General features: G+C 37.9%; 1 long non-coding RNA gene across 1 annotated transcript; it reads right to left on the bottom strand.

Annotated features, from left to right (window-relative positions):
• Positions 1 to 3868: 3868 nt before the first annotated feature.
• LOC147645447 (uncharacterized) lies at positions 3869 to 20976 on the bottom strand. Its single transcript, XR_015282347.1, has 3 exons — positions 20884 to 20976; positions 11114 to 11180; positions 3869 to 4041 (listed from the first exon to the last, which is right to left on the bottom strand). It is a non-coding gene; the product is annotated as an uncharacterized LOC147645447 (long non-coding RNA).
• Between the last annotated feature and the right edge of the window lie 258 nt (positions 20977 to 21234).

Genomic DNA, 21234 nt, shown 5'->3' with positions numbered 1-21234 from the left:
TTTTCTTTTCTGAGTTTTCTTCTTTTTTTCCTCTTTTTTTTGGAAGCGTTACTTTTGTTTCCCATCCCAATTATCCGCCCTCCTTTAATTGTGGGCCTGAAGTGCTGACGAGGGGGGAATTTTGGGGAGAAAAAGGGAAAAGAGGAGCCACAAAAGCTCTTTGGAGTTGCCTCGGGAAGGTTGGACCCGTCCAGGGCTTCCATCTCCTCTTTATTTCTTATTTATTTTTTAAATTATTAGGTTTTTGGGTGGGTTTTTTTTATTATTATTTTTGATTGCTGCAACTTCAGGCTGATAACTCGGGGGGGGGGGGGGTGGGGAGAATAAATTAATAAATTAAAAAATTAAATAAGTTTTTTAAAAAATATATAAATAAATAAAAATAAATATAAATAAATATAAATAAATAAAAAATAACTTTAAAATAAGATTAAAAAATAAGATAAAAATAAGATAAATAATTAAATTAAAAAAATAAATAATAACTCAAAACACTTAAAAATAAATTAAAAATAAGACAAAAATAAATTAAAATAAAGAAAAAAATAAAGAAAAAATAAAGAAAAAATAAAGAAAAAATAAGATTAAAAAAAAGATAAAAATAAATAAAAAATCAAAATAAATAAATAATTAAAAATAATTAGAAAATAATTAAAAATAATTAAAAATTAATAAAAAAATTAAAGATGCCCAAGGAAACTTTTGGACTTCTGAGGACTCGGTCAGCCAAGGTTTTCCTGGTGACGGATAAAGTTTTATCCCAAGGATTCCACTTTTTGTCCTGCCCGCAGCCTCCAGCCCCCAGATGGGACCAGGAAAATCTGTAATTACCATTTTATTGTGATTTTTTTTTTCACCTCCCCACCCCTCTCATCTGGAAAAGAAAAAAAAAACCTCATCAAATCATAAAAAACTCATTTTTATGAGCTGCTCCGACATCAATCTCCTGCTACGAGACAGCAACCCCGGCGTGGAATTCCCAGGGAAAAAGGGAAAGAGGAAAAAAAACCATGGTGGACAACTTAAAACTTCTTCAAAACCATCTCGGACAACCTCAAAACTTCTTAAAACTCATCTTGGACAACTTAAAACTTCTTTAAAACCATCTCAAAGAACTTCAAAACTTCCTAAAAACCATCTTGATAACTTAAAACTTCTTTAAAACCATCTCAAGCAACTTAAAAACTTCTTAAAACTCATCTCAGACAACTTAAAACTTCCTAAAAACCATCTCGGACAGCCTAAAAACTTCGTAAAAACATCTTGGACAACCTCAAAACTTCTTCAAAACCATCTTGGACAACTTAAAAACTTCCTAAAACCATCTCGAATAACTTAAAAACTTCTTCAAAACCACCTTGGACAACCTCAAAACTTCCTAAAAACCATCTTGACAACCTAAAACTTCTTCAAAACCACCTTGGACAACTTCAAAACTTCCTAAAACCATCTTGGACTACCTCAAAACTTCCTAAAACCATCTCGAATAACTTAAAAACTTCTTCAAAACCATCCCGGACAACCTCAAAACTTCTTAAAACTCATCTTGGACAACTTAAAACTTCTTCAAAACCATCTCAGACAACTGAAAACTTCTTCAAAACCATCTTGGACAACTTCAAAACTTCTTAAAAACCATCTGGGATAACTTCAAAACTTCTTTAAATCCCTCTGGGACAACTTCAAAACTTCCTAAAAACCATCTTCGACTAAAAACTTCTTTAAAACCCTCACGGAAAAACATCTCAGACGACTTAAAACTTCTTTAAAACCATCTCAGATAACTTAAAACTTCTTTAAAACTATCTCAGACAACTTCAAAACTTCTTTAAAACATCTTGGATAACCTAAAAACTTCTTCAGAACCCTCTGGGACCACCGAAAAACTTCTTCAGAACCCTCTGGGACCACCTAAAGACTTCTTCAGAACCCTCTGGGACCGCCTAAAAACTTCTTCAGAACCCTCTGGGACCACCTAAAAACTTCTTCAGAACCCTCTGGGACCACCTAAAGACTTCTTCAGAACCCTCTGGGACCGCCTAAAAACTTCTTCAGAACCCTCTGGGACCTCCTAAAAACTTCAGAACCCTCTGGGACCGCCTAAAAACTTCAGAACCCTCTGGGACCACCTAAAGACTTCTTCAGAACCCTCTGGGACCGCCTAAAAACTTCAGAACCCTCTGGGACCACCTAAAAACTTCTTCAGAACCCTCTGGGACCACCTAAAAACTTCTTCAGAACCCTCTGGGACCACCTAAAAACTTCTTCAGAACCCTCTGGGACCACCTAAAAACTTCTTCAGAACCCTCTGGGACCACCTAAAAACTTCTGAACCCTCTGGGACCACCTAAAAACTTCAGAACCCTCTGGGACCACCTAAAAACTTCTTCAGAACCCTCTGGGACCACCTAAAAACTTCTTCAGAACCCTCTGGGACCACCTAAAAACTTCTTCAGAACCCTCTGGGACCACCTAAAAACTTCTTCAGAACCCTCTGGGACCACCTGAAAACTTCTTCAGAACCCTCTGGGACCACCTAAAAACTTCAGAACCCTCTGGGACCACCTAAAAACTTCTTCAGAGCCCTCTGGGACCACCTAAAAACTTCAGAACCCTCTGGGACCACCTAAAAACTTCTTCGGAACCCTCTGGGACCGCCTAAAAACTTCTTCAGAACCCTCTGGGACCACCGAAAAACTTCTTCAGAACCCTCTGGGACCTCCTAAAAACTTCTTCAGAACCCTCTGGGACCACCGAAAAACTTCTTCAGAACCCTCTGGGACCTCCTAAAAACTTCTTCAGAGCCCTCTGGGACCGCCTAAAAACTTCTTCAGAACCCTCTGGGACCTCCTAAAAACTTCTGAACCCTCTGGGACCGCCTAAAAACTTCTTCAGAGCCCTCTGGGACCACCTAAAAACTTCTTCAGAACCCTCTGGGACCACCTAAAAACTTCTTCAGAGCCCTCTGGGACCACCTAAAAACTTCTTCAGAACCCTCTGGGACCGCCTAAAAACTTCTTCAGAACACCCTGGGACCACCTAAAAACTTCTTCAGAACCCTCTGGGACCGCCTAAAAACTTCTTCAGAACCCTCTGGGACCACCTAAAAACTTCTTCAGAGCCCTCTGGGACCACCTAAAAACTTCAGAGCCCTCTGGGACCACCTAAAAACTTCTTCAGAACCCTCTGGGACCACCTAAAAACTTCTTCAGAACCCTCTGGGACCACCTGAAAACTTCTTCAGAACCCTCTGGGACCACCTAAAAACTTCTTCAGAACCCTCTGGGACCACCTAAAAACTTCTTCAGAACCCTCTGGGACCGCCTAAAAACTTCAGAACCCTCTGGGACCACCTGAAAACTTCTTCAGAACCCTCTGGGACCACCTAAAAACTTCTTCAGAACCCCCTGGGACCACCTAAAAACTTCTTCGGAACCCTCTGGGACAGCTCCCCTGGGGATCCCCGGAGCTCCTCTCGCTCATCCGGAGCTCTTGGACACCCAGAAGCGCCTGGAATTCCGCGAGTGCCTCCTCTGGAGCGCAAAAAATTCTCATTTTAACCTCAACCAGCTGGGGGAAAAAAACCCAAAACCCTGGTCCGTGTGGGAGCGAGCGGAGTTATGCCAGGAATTGTCATTTCTGCTCGGCCTGCAGCTCATTTCTCCTCCGCAAATGTGGCGAGCGGGGAGGGTTTTCTTTTTTTTTTTTCCCTCCTTCAAAGGCAGAGCAGGAATTCCGATCCCAAAGTTATTCCATAAATCCCAGAATTTCCAGGCTCGCCGTGGAGGGAAAAGGGGCTCGGGATCCGCAGCTGCCTTTTGCTCGTTTTTTGTGGGGGGTGAGGAGGAAAAATTTAAATTTAAATTTGATTTTTAGGGGTGTGGGGGGGAAAAGGATCCAAAGGGAGCGAGGCTGAGGGGTTTGGAGAGGGGGGAAAGGCTGAGGAAGGACAGACGGACACGACAGACAAAACTCACCCGGTTCTTCGAGGGCTGCTCCAGCAAATCCCGGCCCCGGGCGGATTTTGGGACAGGAGAAACGCTGAGGAGGGGAGGAAAAAAAAATGCGAAAAAAACCAACAAAACCCAGTGAAAGTTGGGTGAGAACGAGGAGGATTTGGGGATTTTGGGGAAGGAATTGGGGGAAAATCGGATTAAAAACCCCTCTGGGTTTGGTTTGAGCCAAAAACATCCAGGGATGGGAATTGGGGTTTATTCCCGCAGATTTGGGGCAATCCCGTCTCTTTCCCGTTTTTTTTTTTAACCATTTTTCCCCTCTGGAAATTCCCATCCCCCTCCCCCCGGTTTTGGGAAGCTTTTCCCGGTTTTGGGGCTCCCTTTGGGGAACTCTGAAGGCGATTCCCAAAATTTGGGAGTGGGGAGGGAATTCTGGCTCAGCCCTGCTCATTTCAGCGTTAAACGACATTAATTATCCGCAGTTAATTAACAGCAATAAAACAGGAGGGGAAAAAATAAAACAGGAGGGTTTTTTTTTTTCCTGGAAAATCCTGGAAGATGGAGAAAATTTAATTTTTTTTTAATTTTTTTTTGGGCAATTTCCTCCTTCCCAACGAGGAAGTTCCCGATTTGTTCCCAAAATTAACACCCTGGAGCCTCCAAAACATCCCAAAAAAAAAAAAAATCCGAGTTTTCTCACCGCGACTCCACGAGGAGGAGGAAAAAAAAGGGTTAAAAAAAGCCAAAAAAAAAAAAAAAAATCCAAAAGCGATCTCATTTTAAAATATTTTCGTTCTGGGAAACATTCGGGCCGGGTTTTAATAACTCCGTTTCCGTTGTGAATGCTGATGTTATTAATGTGAAATAAAAATGTTCCGCTTGTGACAAAATCCCCGAGTCCATAAATCACCCGCGGATGTTCCCTGACCTTCCTCAACCTCTGCCTGCAGATTTATTATTATTACTATTATTATTATTATTATTTTTATTATTTTTATTTTTATTTTTTATTTTTATTTTTATTTTATTTTTTATTTTTATTTTATTTTTTATTTTTATTTTTAATTTTAATTTTATTTTTATTTTTATTTTTATTTTTTATTTTTATTTTATTTTTATTTTTATTTTTATTTTTATTTTTATTTTTATTTTTATTTTTACTTTTACTTTTATTTTTATTTTTATTTTTATTTTTATTTTTAATTTTAATTTTAATTTTAATTTTATTTTTATTTTTATTTCAATTTGTATTTTTATTTTTATTTTAATTTTTATTTTAATTTTTATTATTTTTATTATTTTTATTATTTTTATTATTTTGGTCATTTTTATCATTTTTATTATTTTTATTATTTTTAGAATTTTTATCATTTTTATCATTTTTATCATTTTTATCATTTTTATCATTGTATCATTTTTATCATTTTTATCATTTTTATCATTTTTATCATTTTTATCATTTTTATCATTTTATCATTTTTATCATTTTTATCATTTTTATTATTTTTATTACCCGCGGGTTTTTTTTTGGAAGTTTTCCATCCCCACCCTCCCCCGCTCAGCAGAGGCAGCTGGAATTGAGAAAAAGGGGAAAAAAAAATCAAAATCAAATGGGAAAAAATGATATTTATGAGTTGTGAGTTGGCGATTCACGAGTTCAATCAAAGGAAGGAGAGGGGAAGGGGAAAAAGGGGGGAAAAAAGTGGAGAAAAGAGGGAAAATCGGGATTTTTACCCCAAAAATGGGGGTAGGAGGGAAAAAAAATGGGTGGGAAGGAGGGAAAAAGAGAAACGAACAAGAAGCCGGAATAAATAACGGGTTTTTTTTTGTTGTTTTGTGTTTTTCTTTGTTTTTCTTTGTTTTTCCTGGTTTTTCATTAATTCCCTGGATGGAGCGAGGCTTCCCCCACCCCCTCCCCGCGCTCTTTGTTTTGATTTGGGTTTTTTTTTATCTCTTTTATCTATTAATTATTTCTCTCGGGGGCGTGGCCTAGCGGGGGGACCTCCCCCCATCTCTTTTTATTTATTATTTTGGGGTTTTTGGCCAAAAAAACCCAGAATTTTGAATTTTTCCGCCTTTTTGGAACTCCGAAAAGGATAAAAAATGAAAATATTCTGGGTTTGACTGGAGGGATCGGAGTTTTTTCCTCCCCCCCGAGCTTTGCTGGGAGAAGCGATAAATCCCAGGGTTAATGATCAATCACTTTGGAATCAAAATAAAATAATTTAAAAATCAAAATAAAATCAAAATAAAATCAAAATAAAATCATTTAAAAATCAAAATAAAATCAAAATAAAATCATTTAAAAATCAAAATAAAATCAAAATTAAATCAAAATAAAATCAAAATAAAATCATTTAAAAATCAAAATAAAATCAAAATAAAATCAAAATAAAATCAAAATAAAATCATTTAAAAATCAAAATTAAATCAAAATAAAATCAAAATTAAATCAAAATAAAATCAAAATTAAATCAAAATTAAATCAAAATAAAATCATTTAAAAATCAAAATAAAATCAAAATAAAATCATTTAAAAATCAAAATAAAATCATTTAAAAATCAAAATAAAATCAAAATACAATCAAAATAAAATCAAAATAAAATCAAAATAAAATCCCCCGGGACTGATCCTCGCGTGGGGAACCCAAAAATCTCCTCCCGGCTCAACGAGGGTTCTTTTTTTGGGGGGAGTTTGGGATATTTTGGGAAAAAAAGAGATGGGAATTCCCATCCCCTCTTCCCTTCTCCTCCCCCTCATTCCCGACCTCCTTTTGCTCCCGATCCTTTGGATTTGGGATTTTTCCCCACGTGACCCAACCACGTCAAGCGGAATTTTTTTTTTATTTTTTTTTTGTTGTTTTTCTTGGGGTTTTTTTTGCCCATTTTCCCGAGAATCGGGAAAGGAGCGGATCCCTCCCGCACATCCCAGGAATTCCCAAAACTTCCGGGAATTCCGGGTTCTCAATTCCCATCCCGGACTTTATTATTATTATTATTATTATTATTATTATTATTATTATTATTATTATTATTATTATTATTATTATTATTATTATTATTATTATTATTATTATTATTATTATTTTATTTTATTTTTATTATTATTTTTATTATTTTTATTTTTATTTTTATTTTTATTTGTATTTTTATTTTTATTTTTATTTTTATTTGTATTTTTATTTTTATTTTTATTTTTATTTTTATTTTTATTTTTTTAATTTTTTTCCGGGACTTTTTTTTTTTCCTTTTTTTTTAATAATTTTTATGATTTTTTTAAACTTTTAATTTACTTTTTTTCCCTTTTTTTCTTTGTCTTTGCGCCTGGAGGAAAACAAACACGGACGGGGAGAGCGACAGCGGAAATCCAAGGAAAAATAACGGGATTTGGGATCGGGAAAAAAAACGAAAATAGCTTTTTTTTTTTTTTCCCCATTTTTTTTTTAACCCCTTCACCTTCCTCCCCCAAAAGATTAAAAAAAAAAAAAATCAGGAGGGAAAAAGAACAAAAAAAACAGAGAGAAAAAATGAGGATTTAAAGATTTTTTTCCTCCTCAAAGATTTTCCCGGAGAAGCCACGCGAGCGTTTTGGGGAGGAAAAAGAGGAATTCCGGGAATTTTTCTGTGCTGGGAAATCCTCTCCTGAATCCTGGGAATGAGGGAGAAGCCTGGAAAATCCATAAAGATTCCAAAAAAAAAAACTCCCGGAGGAAAAATTTGGGGAATTTGGGAAAGCCACGCGGAAAAATCCGATTTTTCACCCATTTTTTTTGGGGTGGTTTCACAGGATTTCTCCTCCCCCCTCGGGACAAAATATCCAAAATATCCAAAATATATCCCAAAATATTCAAAATATATCCCAAACTATCCAAAATATTCAAAATATATCCCAAAATATTCAAAATATCCAAAATATATCCCAAAATATCCCAAAATATCCAAAATATATCCCAAAAATCCAAAATATATCCCAAAATATTCAAGATATATCCCAAAATATCCAAAATATATCCCAAAATATTCAAAATATATCCCAAACTATCCAAAAAATCCAAAATATATCCCAAAATATCCAAAATATATCCCAAAATATTCAAAATATATCCCAAAAAATCCAAAATATTCAAAATATATCCCAAAAAATCCAAAATATCCAAAATATATCCCAAAATATCCAAAAAATCCAAAATATATCCCAAAATATCCAAAATATATCCCAAAATATTCAAAATATATCCCAAAATATCCAAAATATATCCCAAAATATTCAAAATATATCCCAAAATATTCAAAATATATCCCAAAATATCCAAAATATATCCCAAAAAATCCAAAATATATCCCAAAATATTCAAAATATATCCCAAAATATCCAAAATATATCCCAAAATATTCAAAATATATCCCAAAAATATTCAAAATATCCAAAATATATCCCAAAATATCCCAAAATATCCAAAATATATCCCAAAATATTCAAAATATATCCCAAAATATCCAAAATATTCAAAATATATCCCAAAAAATCCAAAATATCCCATCCCCAGCAAGGCCGGGAGAGTCCCCAGAGGGGAAAAAAATCCCAAATAAACTCATTTTTCACTGCTCGACGCCAATAAATAAAAATTTTATCAAGAAATTCCCAGCCGGGATCAAATTCCTCACGCCGGGAATAAAATTCGGATTTTTTTTTTAAAGGAGAGTGGAAGAAACGTCGGTTTAGAAAGGTGGGAAAAATCAAAAATAAATCAAAAATAAATCAAAAATAAATCAAAAATAAATAAAAAAATAAATCAAAAATAAATCAAAAATAAATAAAAAAAGAAATCAAAAATATATCAAAAATAAATAAAAATAAATCAAAAAAATCAAAAATAAGTCAAAAATAAATCAAAAGTAAATAAAAAATAAATCAAAAATAAATCAAAAAATCAAAAATAAATCAAAAATAAATAAAAAATAAATTAAAAATAAATAAAAAAATAAATCAAAAATATATCAAAAATAAATAAAAATAAATAAAAATATATCAAAAATAAATAAAAATAAATGAAAAATAAATTAAAAAAATCAAAAATAAATCAAAAGTAAATCAAAATTAAATCAAAAATAAATCAAAAATAAATCAAAAAATCAAAAATAAATCAAAAATAAATCAAAAAAATAAAAAATAAATCAAAAATAAATCAAAAATAAATCAAATCGATAAATCGAACATAAAAAACAAAATCAAACATAAATCAAACATTAAAAAAATCAAATAGAAACGAAATAAATCCACATCCCCTCCCTTAAATTCTGCTGAGCGGGAGCAGCACGGAACCCAGGGGGTTAAAGAGCACAAAATGTTCATTAATATCAATTTACTGCAGAGAAAACTCCGGGTTTTTCATGAAGTTGGTGATTTATGATCAAATCAATTAAATTACGGCCACTCAGGGGCTGCGGTTTCTGCTCGGGTTTCGTTGGGCAGAGGATGGAGAGCTCGGTTCAACAGTGAGATAAAATGAAGTTATCAAATAAAATTATACAATTGTAAAATGATGAAATAAAATAATAAGAAAATAAAATAATAGAAAAGAAAATAATAGAAAATAATAGAAAATAATAGAAAATAATAGAAAAGAAAATAATAGAAAATAATAGAAAATAATAGAAGATAATAGAAAATAATAGAAAATAAAATAATAGGAAATAAAATAAAATAAAATAAAATAAAATAAAATAAAATAAAATAAAATAAAATAAAATAAAATAAAATAAAATAATAGAAAAGAAGAGAAAAGAAGAGAAAAGAAGAGAAAAGAAGAGAAGAGAAGAGAAGAGAAGAGAAGAGAAAAGAAAAGAAAAGAAAAGAAAAGAAAAGAAAAGAAAAGAAAAGAAAAGAAAAGAAAAGAAAAGAAAAGAAAAGAAAAGAAAAGAAAAGAAAAGAAAAGAAAAGAAAAGAAAAGAAAAGAAAAGAATAGGAAATAATAGAAAATAATAGAAAATAAAATAATAGAAAATAAAATAAAATAAAATAAAATAAAATAAAATAAAATAAAATAAAATAAAATAAAATAAAATAAAATAAAATAAAATAAAATAATAGAAAATAATAGAAAATAATAGAAAATAATAGAAAATAATAGAAAATAATAGAAAATAATAGAAAATAAATCCGAGCCCAAAACTTCCTCGCTTTTCCCGATGTTTGAGGAGATTTTTGGAGCTGGAAGCTCCTCCTGAGTTCTTCTCTCTCTCCGGAGGGAGGAGAGGGGAGAGCACAAAGAAATTTCAATTTACAACCCGATTTTGCCGCTTTAATTCCATTTTCTGGGTTTTTTTTTTTCCCCTTCCCCCTCCCCATCCACACAAAGGATTTTCCTGTCGCGTTTAAAAGTTCCGGGGGAGGAGGAAAACGGGAATTTTTCCTTCCCTGGGACAGAAATTTTGAGCGCAAACCCAAAAAATTAAAAAACAAAAAACCCCACCCGAAATTCCCACGCCCTCCCTTCCAAACCCGGCGTTTCCCACATCCCTCCAAACCAAACATTCCCCCCCAAAAATCTCATTTTTTCCCCGCAAAAAAAAGCCGAGTTTGGGGTTCCCCTGGGGAAGGAGAAGCAGCTGGAGCATCCAGATGTTCCGGGGGCACATCTGGGGAGGGAAAAGCCGCGACAGCGCGGAGTTTTGGGAACTTCACCCTTTTTTTTATCCCTTTTTTCCTTTTTTTTTTTTTGGGATTTAATTAGAATTCCCTCCGAGTAAACAACAACAAAAAAAACTCGCTGGGGTCATAAATCAACTTTTTCCCAACTCTTTTTTTGTTTTGTTTTGTTTTGTTTCTTTTTTTCAAACCGCACAGAAGGTGAGAAATCTTTTAACAAATGCGTTCCGGGGAGGGGGAAAAAAAAAACCCCAAAAAAAACCCCCAAAAAATTGGTGAGGGGGGATAAAAACCCCCCCAAAAAATCGGAATTTTGGGAAAAAATCCGATTCTTGATAATTTTTTTGCTCCTTTTCAGCTCCCCCGATTAATTTGAGGCAGCTCCGGCTCCTGGTGAAGCCTCATCAAAGATTTTGGAGCAATTAATTGCAGCTCGCGGCCCCTTATTTAATTGATTTAATTGATTTCTTTGATTTTTATTTTGATTTTTTTTTTGGGAACTTCTTACCTGCGAGACTCCAGAACTCCAAGGAGAAGGAGGAAAAAATCCGGCTCGGGGCGCTGAGGATTCGTCACTGGAGCAGGAAAATTAAGAAAAAACTACTTTATTTCACCCCCAGCTGGGTCTCGGTGGGATTGGGAGAATTTATTTAATTTATTTTTTATTTTTTCCCCCCCTTTTCAAGATGCTTCGAATTATTATTTTTTAATTTTTTAGGGTTTTTTTATTTTTGTTTTTTGGGGGTGGGACGCGTTGGTTTCAAAGAGAAGGGAGCGGAGGGGAAAAAATTAGAAATTGGGGCAAAAATATTAAAAATAATGGGAAGGATGGGAAGGATGGAAAGGATGGAAAGGATGGGAAAGATGGGAAAGATGGAAAGGATGGAAAGGATGGAAAGGATGGAAAGGATGAGGATCCCTCCTGGAGAACCAGCGAGCCACGAAGGGGAAAAAAAAAATAAAACCAAAAAAAACTATGAAAAACTCCCCAAAAATGAAAAAAAAACCTCCCAAAAAACGCGAAAAAAACTCCGAAAAAAATGGGAAAAACTCCCCAAAATCCCTCCCCCAGTCCCGAATCCCCGGGATCTGTCGGGAAAAGCTGTTTCTCTTTATGAAGACTTCAAATGTTGCGAGAGGATTGAAACAGAGGGTGACAAGGGGGTGCTGGAGAGAGGGGGAACCAAACGGGTTCTGCTTCCCCGAGCCGGCAGGAACCGGCCAGAGCCGGGAATTGATTCCAGATGTTTCATCCCGGGGAAAAAAAACGGGAAAAAAAAACCCCCAGAGGAGAGGGAGAAAGTCGGGGAAGGAAAAGGAGAGAGGAGGGGAGGGAGGGGATGAAAGTTGTTCCAAAGGCAGAGAGGATTTTTTGGGTTCTTTCATCTCCTCCCATCCCCGCCCTTGGAGGGGAATCCCTTAAATCTCGCCCTTTTCCAGGGATTTTGGGATTTTTGGGTTTTTTTTTTTGGAGAGGTCCCGGTAGCCACAAAAAAAAAAGAGATTTGGGGGTTTATTTTTAGCCTGGAGCTGAGCTCAGAGAGGGGATTCCATCCCCAAAAACCTGCTTGGGGTTTTTTTTTTTTTTGGGGGGGGAAAAGCTTCCTCATCCTAAATAATAAAAATAATAATAATAAAAATAAAAACCCCAAAGCCGGCAGGTGATGGGATGGGAATTCCCGGTGGGAGAGGGGTTGGATCCCGGTTCTCCCCATCCCGGAGGCCGCGGATTCCCATTCCCGGAGGAATTCCAGAGGGGACAATTCCAGCCGGAGTTTCTCTCAGGCTTCTCCCCCGAGCTCCCGGTGGCGCTGCCAATAAAAACCCTGACGGATTTCACATCCAAAAGGAGACGCGAGGGTTTCTCCTTAACCCCTCCCCTCCTATCTGGGCTAAAAAAACAAAGAAGGGAAAAGGAAAAAAAAAAAAAACAACTCAAAAAAACAAAGAAACGGCCAAAAAAGAGGAAAAAAAAACCAAGAAAGAGGAAAGAAATGAAAAAAAAAAGAGGAAAAAAAACCCTCAAAAAAGGGAGAAAAAAAACTCAAAATGAGGAAAAAACCTCAAAAAAAACCCAAAAAAAAGAGGAAAAAAAAACCAAAAAAGAGGAAAAAATGAAAAAAAAAGAGGAAAAAAAACCCTCAAAAAAGGGAGAAAAAAAACTCAAAATGAGGAAAAAAACCTCAAAAAAAACCCAAAAAAAGAGGAAAAAATTAACCCAAAAAAGAGGAAAAAAATGAAAAAAAAAGAGCAAAAAAACCCTCAAAAAAGGGAGAAAAAAAACTCAAAAAAGAGGAAAAAAACTCAAAAAAAACCCCAAAAAAGAGGAAAAAAAAACCCAAGAAAGAGGAAAGAAATGAAAAAAAAAAGAGGAAAAAAAACCCTCAAAAAAGGGAGAAAAAAAACTCAAAATGAGGAAAAAACCTCAAAAAAAACCCAAAAAAAAGAGGAAAAAAACCCAAAAAAGAGGAAAAAATGGAAAAAAAAGAGCAAAAAAACCCTCAAAAAAGGGAGAAAAAAACTCAAAAATGAAGAAAAAAACTCAAAAAAAAACCCAAAAAAGAGGAAAAAAAAACCAAGAAAGAGGAAAGAAATGAAAAAAAAAAGAGGAAAAAAAACCCTCAAAAAAGGGAGAAAAAAAACTCAAAAAAGAAGAAAAAAACTCAAAAAAACCCCAAAAAAGAGGGAAAAAACCCCCAAAAATAGAAATAAAACCAAAAAAATGAGGAAAAAAAAACCCTCAAAAAAGGGAGAAAAAAAACTCAAAAAAAAAGAGGAAAAAAAACCAAAAAAAAAGAGGAAAAAAAAAACCCCAAAAAGTCAAATCGCCACCATCGCCTCTGATTTATTGCCCCGCTTTTCATCTCGGGATGCTGCGAGCAGGGAAGTGTTGAAACGCCCTTGTTGCCTTTTATTTCTTTCGTGTCCCCCTCCTTTCCCTCCTCCCTCCGCAAAAAAAAAAAAAGAAAAAGAAGAAAACTTCAAAGAAAACTCTCCCCGCTCCCAAACTTTTCCCTGTTTGGCTTCGAAGCCTCGGAACTTTTTTTCCCCTTTTGTCTCGGCCGCCTGCGAGTCGGGTTTTAAAAATTAAAATGAGAATGAAGCGGCTCCCCCGAGCCCGATGGGATGCTCTCAAAACACATCAAACACATTAAAAATAAAAAATAGGAGAAGCTAAACCTCAAAACTCCGCGTTATCCTTTAATTTTTTTTATTTTTTTTCAATTTTTTTAATTTTTTTCAATTTTTTATTTTTTTTAATTTTTTTAATTTTTTAAATTTTTTTAAATTTTTTAAATTTTTTTATTTTTTTAAATTTTTTTAATTTTTTTAAATTTTTTTAAATTTTTTTTAAAATTTTTTTAATTTTTTTTTAATTTTTTTAAATTTTTTTTTAAATTTTTTTAATTTTTTTTTTAATTTTTTAAAATTTTTTTAATTAATTTTTTTTATATATATATTTTTTTTTTCCCCCCGCGCCTCCGCCAGGCTTTGATGTGAAATAACTCTCCCCTGCCGCCCGCAATAAATTTTGAATTAAGGTGCTGTTGACTCATATTTACGGCGTTAATCGCTTCCTCTCCGGGCAAAAAATAAATCGGGAGGGGAAAGGGGAGGGAGGTTTCTTTTGGGAGCGGGACCTTCGCAGGAGATGACAGCCGAGGAGAAAGGGCTGATTGCCCAGAAATCAATGAAATTCCGCTCGCTCGAGCCACTTGAAATAGCCAATTATCCCCCAGCCCGAGCCTCCCGGGTGTTTTATCCGCCGTGTGAGGCTGCGAGGGGGGGAAAAACCTCGTTTTTAGTGAGTTTGTCAAGAAACGGGGATTTAAAAATGGGGAGGGAGGGATGTGGGGATGGGAGATGATGCTGAGAGGGGAGCGGAGCTGCTGGGCCCGGCTTCCCTCGGCGGCTCTGAGCCAAATTTTTTCTCCTGTCCCTGGGAAATTTGGGATTTTGGAGCTGGTGGGAAGCGGGGATGAGCGCTGAGGGTCTGAGGAACAATCAGGAGCTGCGGGGGGAGCGAGGATCTCCCCCAAAAAATTCTTCTTGGGGAGGTTTTTTGGAGACCCTTCCCGGCCCTGAGCCCGTCCCGGAGGAGCGGGAGAGGGGGGCTCTGACTGATGGGGCTGGGGTCCCACCCTGGCTCTGGGGTCTTGTTCTGGGTCTGGGGTCCCCTCCCCATCCTGGGTCTGGGGTCCCACCCTGGCTCTGGGGTCCTGTTCTGGGTCTGGGGTCCCCTCCCGGTTCTGGGTCTGGAGTCCTGTTCTGGGTCCGGGGTCCTGTTTTGGGTCTGGGGTCCTGTTCTGGGTCCGGGGTCCTGTTCTGGGTCTGGGGTCCCCTCCCCATCCTGGGTCTGGGGTCCCACCCTGGGTCTGGGGCCCTCTCCCGGTTCTGGGTCTGGGGTCCCCTTCTTGTTCTGGATCTGGGGTCCTGCTCTGGGTCTGGCTCCTGTTTTGGGTCTGGGGTCCTGTTCTGGGTCTGGGGTCCCCTCCCCATCCTGGGTCTGGGGTCCCACCCTGGCTCTGGGGTCCCACCCTGGCTCTGGGGTCCTGTTCTGGATCTGGGGTCCTGCTCTGAGTCTGACTCCTGTTTTGGGTCTGGGCTCCTGTTCTGGGTCCGGGGTCCTGTTCTGGGTCTGGGGTCCCACCCTGGGTCTGGGGCCCTCTCCCGGTTCTGGGTCTGGGGTCCCCTCCTGGGTCTGGGGTCCTCTCTTGGCTCTGGGTCCTGTTCTGGGTCTGGGGTCCTGTTCTGGGTCTGGGGTCCCCTCCTTGTTCTGGATCTGGGGTCCTGCTCTGGGTCTGGCTCCTGTTTTGGGTCTGGGGTCCTATTCTGGCTCTGGGGTCCTCTCCCTGTTCTGGCTCTGGGGTCCCCTCCCTGTTCTGGCTCTGGGGTCCCCTCCCCATCCCGGCTCTGGGTCCTGCTCTGGCTCTGGCTCCTGTTTTGGGTCGGGGCTCCTGTTTTGGGTCTGGGCTCCTGTTTTGGGTCTGGGCTCCTGTTTTGGGTCGGGGGTCCTGTTTTGGGTCTGGGCTCCTGTTTTGGGTCGGGGGTCCTGTTTTGGGTCTGGGCTCCTGTTTTGGGTCGGGGGTCTCCCCCAGGCTCCGGAGCTCTCCCCGCAGTTTTTGGCTCTCGGGGCTGTTCCGGGGCTCTCCCGGCTCCCCTGGGAATGTTCGGATCCCACCCGAATCATTTTGGGATCATTTTGGGGTCCGGAGCCCCCCGGAGCGCCCGGGCTCCCCTCGGGGCAGGGTCTGGGGGCCGGAGACCCCCGGCCTCGCACAAAGGGATTTATTAAACCCTCTATAAATAAAATAAATCAATTAAATAAGGCCCCGAGACTGATTAACAGAGCGGGGGGGGGGCTCTGAGCTGGGTCCCCCCTTCAGAGACCGCATTTCTCATAGAGGAATTTAAAATTAAATATAATATAATAAATAATCAGAAATATATATTTATATACTTATATATAAATGTATATACTTATATATAAAAATATACATATCTTTAATAATAAATAAAATTATATATATTTATATACTTATATATTTTATATACTTATATATTTTTATATATTTTATGTACTTATATATATTTTTATATTTATATACTTATACATATTATATACTTATATATAAATATAAATATATTTAACAAAGAAAGATATACTTATATTTATATACTTATATATATATTATATACTTGTATAAATAATATAAATATAAACATATTTAGCAAATAAAGACATATATATTTATATACTTATATATTTTTATATACTTATATATTTTTATATATTTTATGTACTTATATATATTTTTATATTTATATACTTATACATATTATATACTTATATATAAATATAAATATATTTAACAAAGAAATATATACTTTTATTTATATACTTATATATATTATATATATATATTATATATATATATATTTATATATAATATAAATAATGTAATATAATATAATATAATTGTATAAATAATATAAATATAAACATATATAGCAAATAAAGACATATATATTTATATACTTATATATTTTTATATATTTATATATAAATATAAATATATTTAACAAATAAAGACATATATTTATATTTATATTTATATTTATATTTATATTTACATTTATATTTACATTTATATTTATATTTATATTTATATTTATATTTATATTTATATTTATATTTATATTTATATTTATATTTATATTTATATACTTTTATATACTTTTATATACTTATATATACTTATATATACTTATATATACTCATATACACTTATATATATTTTTATATACTTCTATCTATAAATAAAAATATATTTAATAAAAATAACTTTTTAAAATTAAACAAAATAAAATAAAAAACGGGGGGGGAAATGGGGAGGGGGTCCTGCACCCACTGCGAGCCGACAACTCCAATTACCCCCAGGCTTTGACAGAGAGCGATTCCGCATTTCTGCCTCGCTCCCCGTCCCTGGATATCCCTGAATTTTTAATGAAATCGGTCGAATTCCCCTAATTCCGCTCCACAAAGGTTTATTCTGGCAGGCAGAGCTGGATTTCCCCGGCCGGGCTGGGAGGGAAGGGAGGGGGGAGGAAAATCGCGGTGAATTCTCAGCCGAGAATCCGCTGCCAGCGTTTAATCTTTGCTCCCGTTGTCAGTTTTATTGACTCCCCGCGTGTCGGAGCTTGTAAAATATTTAAATAAAACAAAAAAAATTACCCAAAACAGCGGAAGCGCCGCCAGAGCTCCGGGTTCATCCTCTCGCCTTTCAACGCGACCGCCCGGAGAGGGTTTGGGGCAGATTCGGGCAGAATTGGGGCAGATTTGGGGCAGAATTGGGGCAGAATTGGGGAAGAATTGGGGCAGAATTGGGGCAGAATTGGGGCAGAATTGGGCAGAATTGGGGCAGAATTGGGGCAGAATTGGGCAGGATTGGGGAAGAATTGGGGCAGAATTGGGGCAGAATTGGGGCAGAATTGGGGAAGAATTGGGGCAGAATTGGGGCAGAATTGGGGCAGAATTGGGCAGGATTGGGGCACAATTGGGGCAGAATTGGGGAAGAATTGGGGCAGAATTGGGGCAGAATTGGGGCAGAATTGAGGCAGATTTGGGGTAGAATTGGGGCAGATTCGGGCAGAATTGGGGAAGAATTGGGGCAGAATTGGGGCAGAATTGGGGCCGGATTGGGGCAGATTTGGGGCAGAATTGGGCAGGATTGGGGCAGATTTGGGCAGGATTGGGGCAGATTTGGGGCAGATTTGGGGCAGATTTGGGGAAGAATTGGGGAAGAATTGGGGCAGAATTGGGCAGGATTGGGGCAGATTTGGGCAGGATTGGGGCAGATTTGGGGAAGAATTGGAGCAGATTTGGGGCAGAATTGGGGAAGAATTGGGGCAGAATTGGGCAGGATTGGGGCAGATTTGGGCAGGATTGGGGCAGATTTGGGGCAGATTTGGGGCAGATTTGGGGAAGAATTGGGGCAGAATTGGGCAGGATTGGGGCAGATTTGGGCAGGATTGGGGCAGATTTGGGGAAGAATTGGAGCAGATTTGGGGCAGATTTGGGGCAGATTTGGGGCAGAATTGGGGCAGAATTGGGGCAGAATTGGGCAGAATTGGGGCAGATTTGGGGCAGAATTGGGGCAGAATTGGGGCAGAATTGGGCAGAATTGGGGAAGAATTGGGGCAGAATTGGGCAGAATTGGGCAGAATTGGGGCAGATTTGGGGCAGATTTGGGGCAGATTTGGGCAGAATTGGGGAAGAATTGGGGCAGAATTGGGCAGATTTGGGGCAGATTTGGGGCAGTTTGGAGAGGGCGGCGCTGCCTCCTGAGCCTCCCAGTTCTGCACGGGGGTTACACGGGGGTTACACGGGGGTTACACGGGGGATACATGGAGATTCACGGGGTTTCCTCTGAGGATGCTCTGGGGATACTCGGGGAATACGCAGGGGATACACAGAGGATGCCAGGAGGATGCACAGGGGATACTCAGAGGATACTAGGGGGATGTGCGGGGAATACGCAGAAAATGCTCGGAGGATACTCGGAGGATGCTCGGGGGACACACGGGGGATACTCAGAGGATGCTCTGAGGACACACGGGGGATACTCAGAGGATGCTCTGAGGATACACGGAGGATACTCAGAGGATGCTCTGAGGACACACGGGGGATACTCAGAGGATAGATGGGGGATACTCAGAGGACACACGGGGGATACTCAGAGGATACACGGGGGATACTCAGAGGATGCTCTGAGGATACATGGGGGATACTCAGAGGATACACGGGGGATACTCAGAGGATAGATGGGGATACTCAGAGGATACACGGGGGATACTCAGAGGATACACGGGGGATACTCAGAGGATACACGGGGGATACTCAGAGGATACACGGGGGATACTCAGAGGATAGATGGGGATACTCAGAGGATAGATGGGGATACTCAGAGGATACACGGGGATACTCAGAGGATAGATGGGGGATACTCAGAGGACACACGGGGGATACTCAGAGGATAGATGGGGATACTCAGAGGATACACGGGGGATACTCAGAGGACACACGGGGGATACTCAGAGGACACACGGGGGATACTCAGAGGATACACGGGGGATACTCAGAGGATACACGGGGGATACTCAGAGGACACACGGGGGATACTCAGAGGATACACGGGGGATACTCAGAGGATACACGGGGGATACTCAGCGGATACACGGGGGATACTCAGAGGATGCTCTCCCCCATCCGACAAGCGCTGTCCCTTTATTTCCGGCGCACCAATCCGCTCCCCGCCCGCCGCGGCGGCTCCGCTGGGATTTCCCGGCGATATTTTACACCCAGGAGCAGCTCCCGGCCGAGTTTTGCCCGTTTTAAGCCCATTTTGGGCTCCGTTTTCTCCTCCCAGCTCTGTTTTTCCCCCGAGGTGAAGCCCAGGCCGGGCTCCTGAAGAGAAATTCCGACCTCGGGGCGCTTTTTCCAACTTTGATCCCGCGCATCCTCAACCTCCCCTGGCCCATCTCCAGCCTAAAAAAATCCGCGGAAAAATTAAAATAAAATTAAAATAAAATTAAAATAAAATAAAAATTAAAATAAAATAAAATTAAAATAAAAATAAAATAAAAATACTATAAAAATAAAATAAAATAAAAATAAAATAAAAAAAAATAAAATAAAATAAAATAAAATAAAATAAAATAAAATAAAATAAAATAAAAAAAAATAAAATAAAATAAAATAAAATAAAATAAAATAAAAATAAAATAAAATAAAATAAAATAAAATAAAATAAAATAAAATAAAATAAAATAAAATAAAATAAAATAAAATAAAATAAAATAAAATAAAATAAAAATAAAAAAATAAAAATAAAATAAAAAAAAATAAATGTAAAAAACCCCGGGAGAGCTCAGAAAGCCCCAGAATGAGCTGATTCCCCTCTCAGGGGTTTCCAGAGGTGTGGGGGGAACCTTTTGGGGTCACCCCGGATCCTCATTGTTCCCTGAGCCCCTCTCGGATTATTAATTTCCATTAAAAAACCCAAATTCTGGGCTAAAATGGGTGAGAAAATGAGTTTTTCACCAAAAGAAAAGCGATGGTGAGGTTTCGATACCGAGCGCTCGCTCTTCCCCGAGGTTTCCACTCCAGCGAGGCGTTCCCGCTCCCCCCAAAATTTATACAAATCTCTCTTTAATTGGTAATCACAGACGCCGTAATTTAAGACCCCCAGCTATAGAGCTTTCATATTAGCGGCTGATCTATGGCTGCGGAGAGGCTGAAATAATCAACTCCAGGGAGAGAGGGGTAAAAGGGGAGAGATCCTCGCTCGGAAATATCATCGCTTTGGCTCGGGGAATGAAGGGAAAGGAAAAAAAAAATAGAAAAATTTGATTTATCTGGGGCAACGCCATAAACAACACAGCTCCGGCTCCCAAACACGCGCACAATGGCAGCAGAGCCCGCCGCTGACATGTTTATTGTAATAAATCAAAGAAGAGAGGAGGGGGAAGAAAAAGGGAGGAAAAAAAAAAAAAAAATAATAAAAAGGAGCGGAGAAAAAAAAAAAAAATCCTAAAAAAAAAAATAAATTTATCAATGAAATGCCTGGATGGATATAAACACACAGCGCGAAGAGGAACGGGAGGAAATGAAGACGGCGATTTGTCACATTTTTACGACAATAACATTAATAACAAACAATAAATTTACATGGACATATAGACACGCTCGGAATTCGGGAAGCCCCTGCTACTTACAATAATCCAGCCCTCGGCGTGGCTTGGCGCTCCCCGAGAATTGTTTTATTGCAGACTCCTCTCCCTCTCTCCTCCTCTCTCTCTCTCCCCCTCTTTCTTTTTCCCTCTCGCTCTTTTCTCTCTCCCCCCCTCCTCCTTTTTTTCTTCTTTTTTTTTTTTTTTTTTCCCTCCCGGATTTTTTTTTTTTCCTCTTTATCTTTTTTTTTTTTCTCTTTATCTTTTTTTTTTTCTCTTTATCTTTTTTTTTTTCCTCTTTATCTTTTTTTTTTTCCTCTTTATCTTTTTTTTTTCCCTCTTTTTATCTTTTTTTTTTTTTTTTCTCTTTTTATCTTTTTCTTTTGGGGGGGTTTT

The sequence above is a fragment of the Cyanistes caeruleus genome, unplaced genomic scaffold (genome assembly GCF_971803275.1).
Source record: "Cyanistes caeruleus unplaced genomic scaffold, bCyaCae1.hap1.1 HAP1_SCAFFOLD_304, whole genome shotgun sequence".
Classification (NCBI taxonomy): Eukaryota; Metazoa; Chordata; class Aves; order Passeriformes; family Paridae; genus Cyanistes; species Cyanistes caeruleus.
Note: the sequence above shows the minus strand (reverse complement) of the source record. Positions and strands in the feature narration are given on the sequence as shown.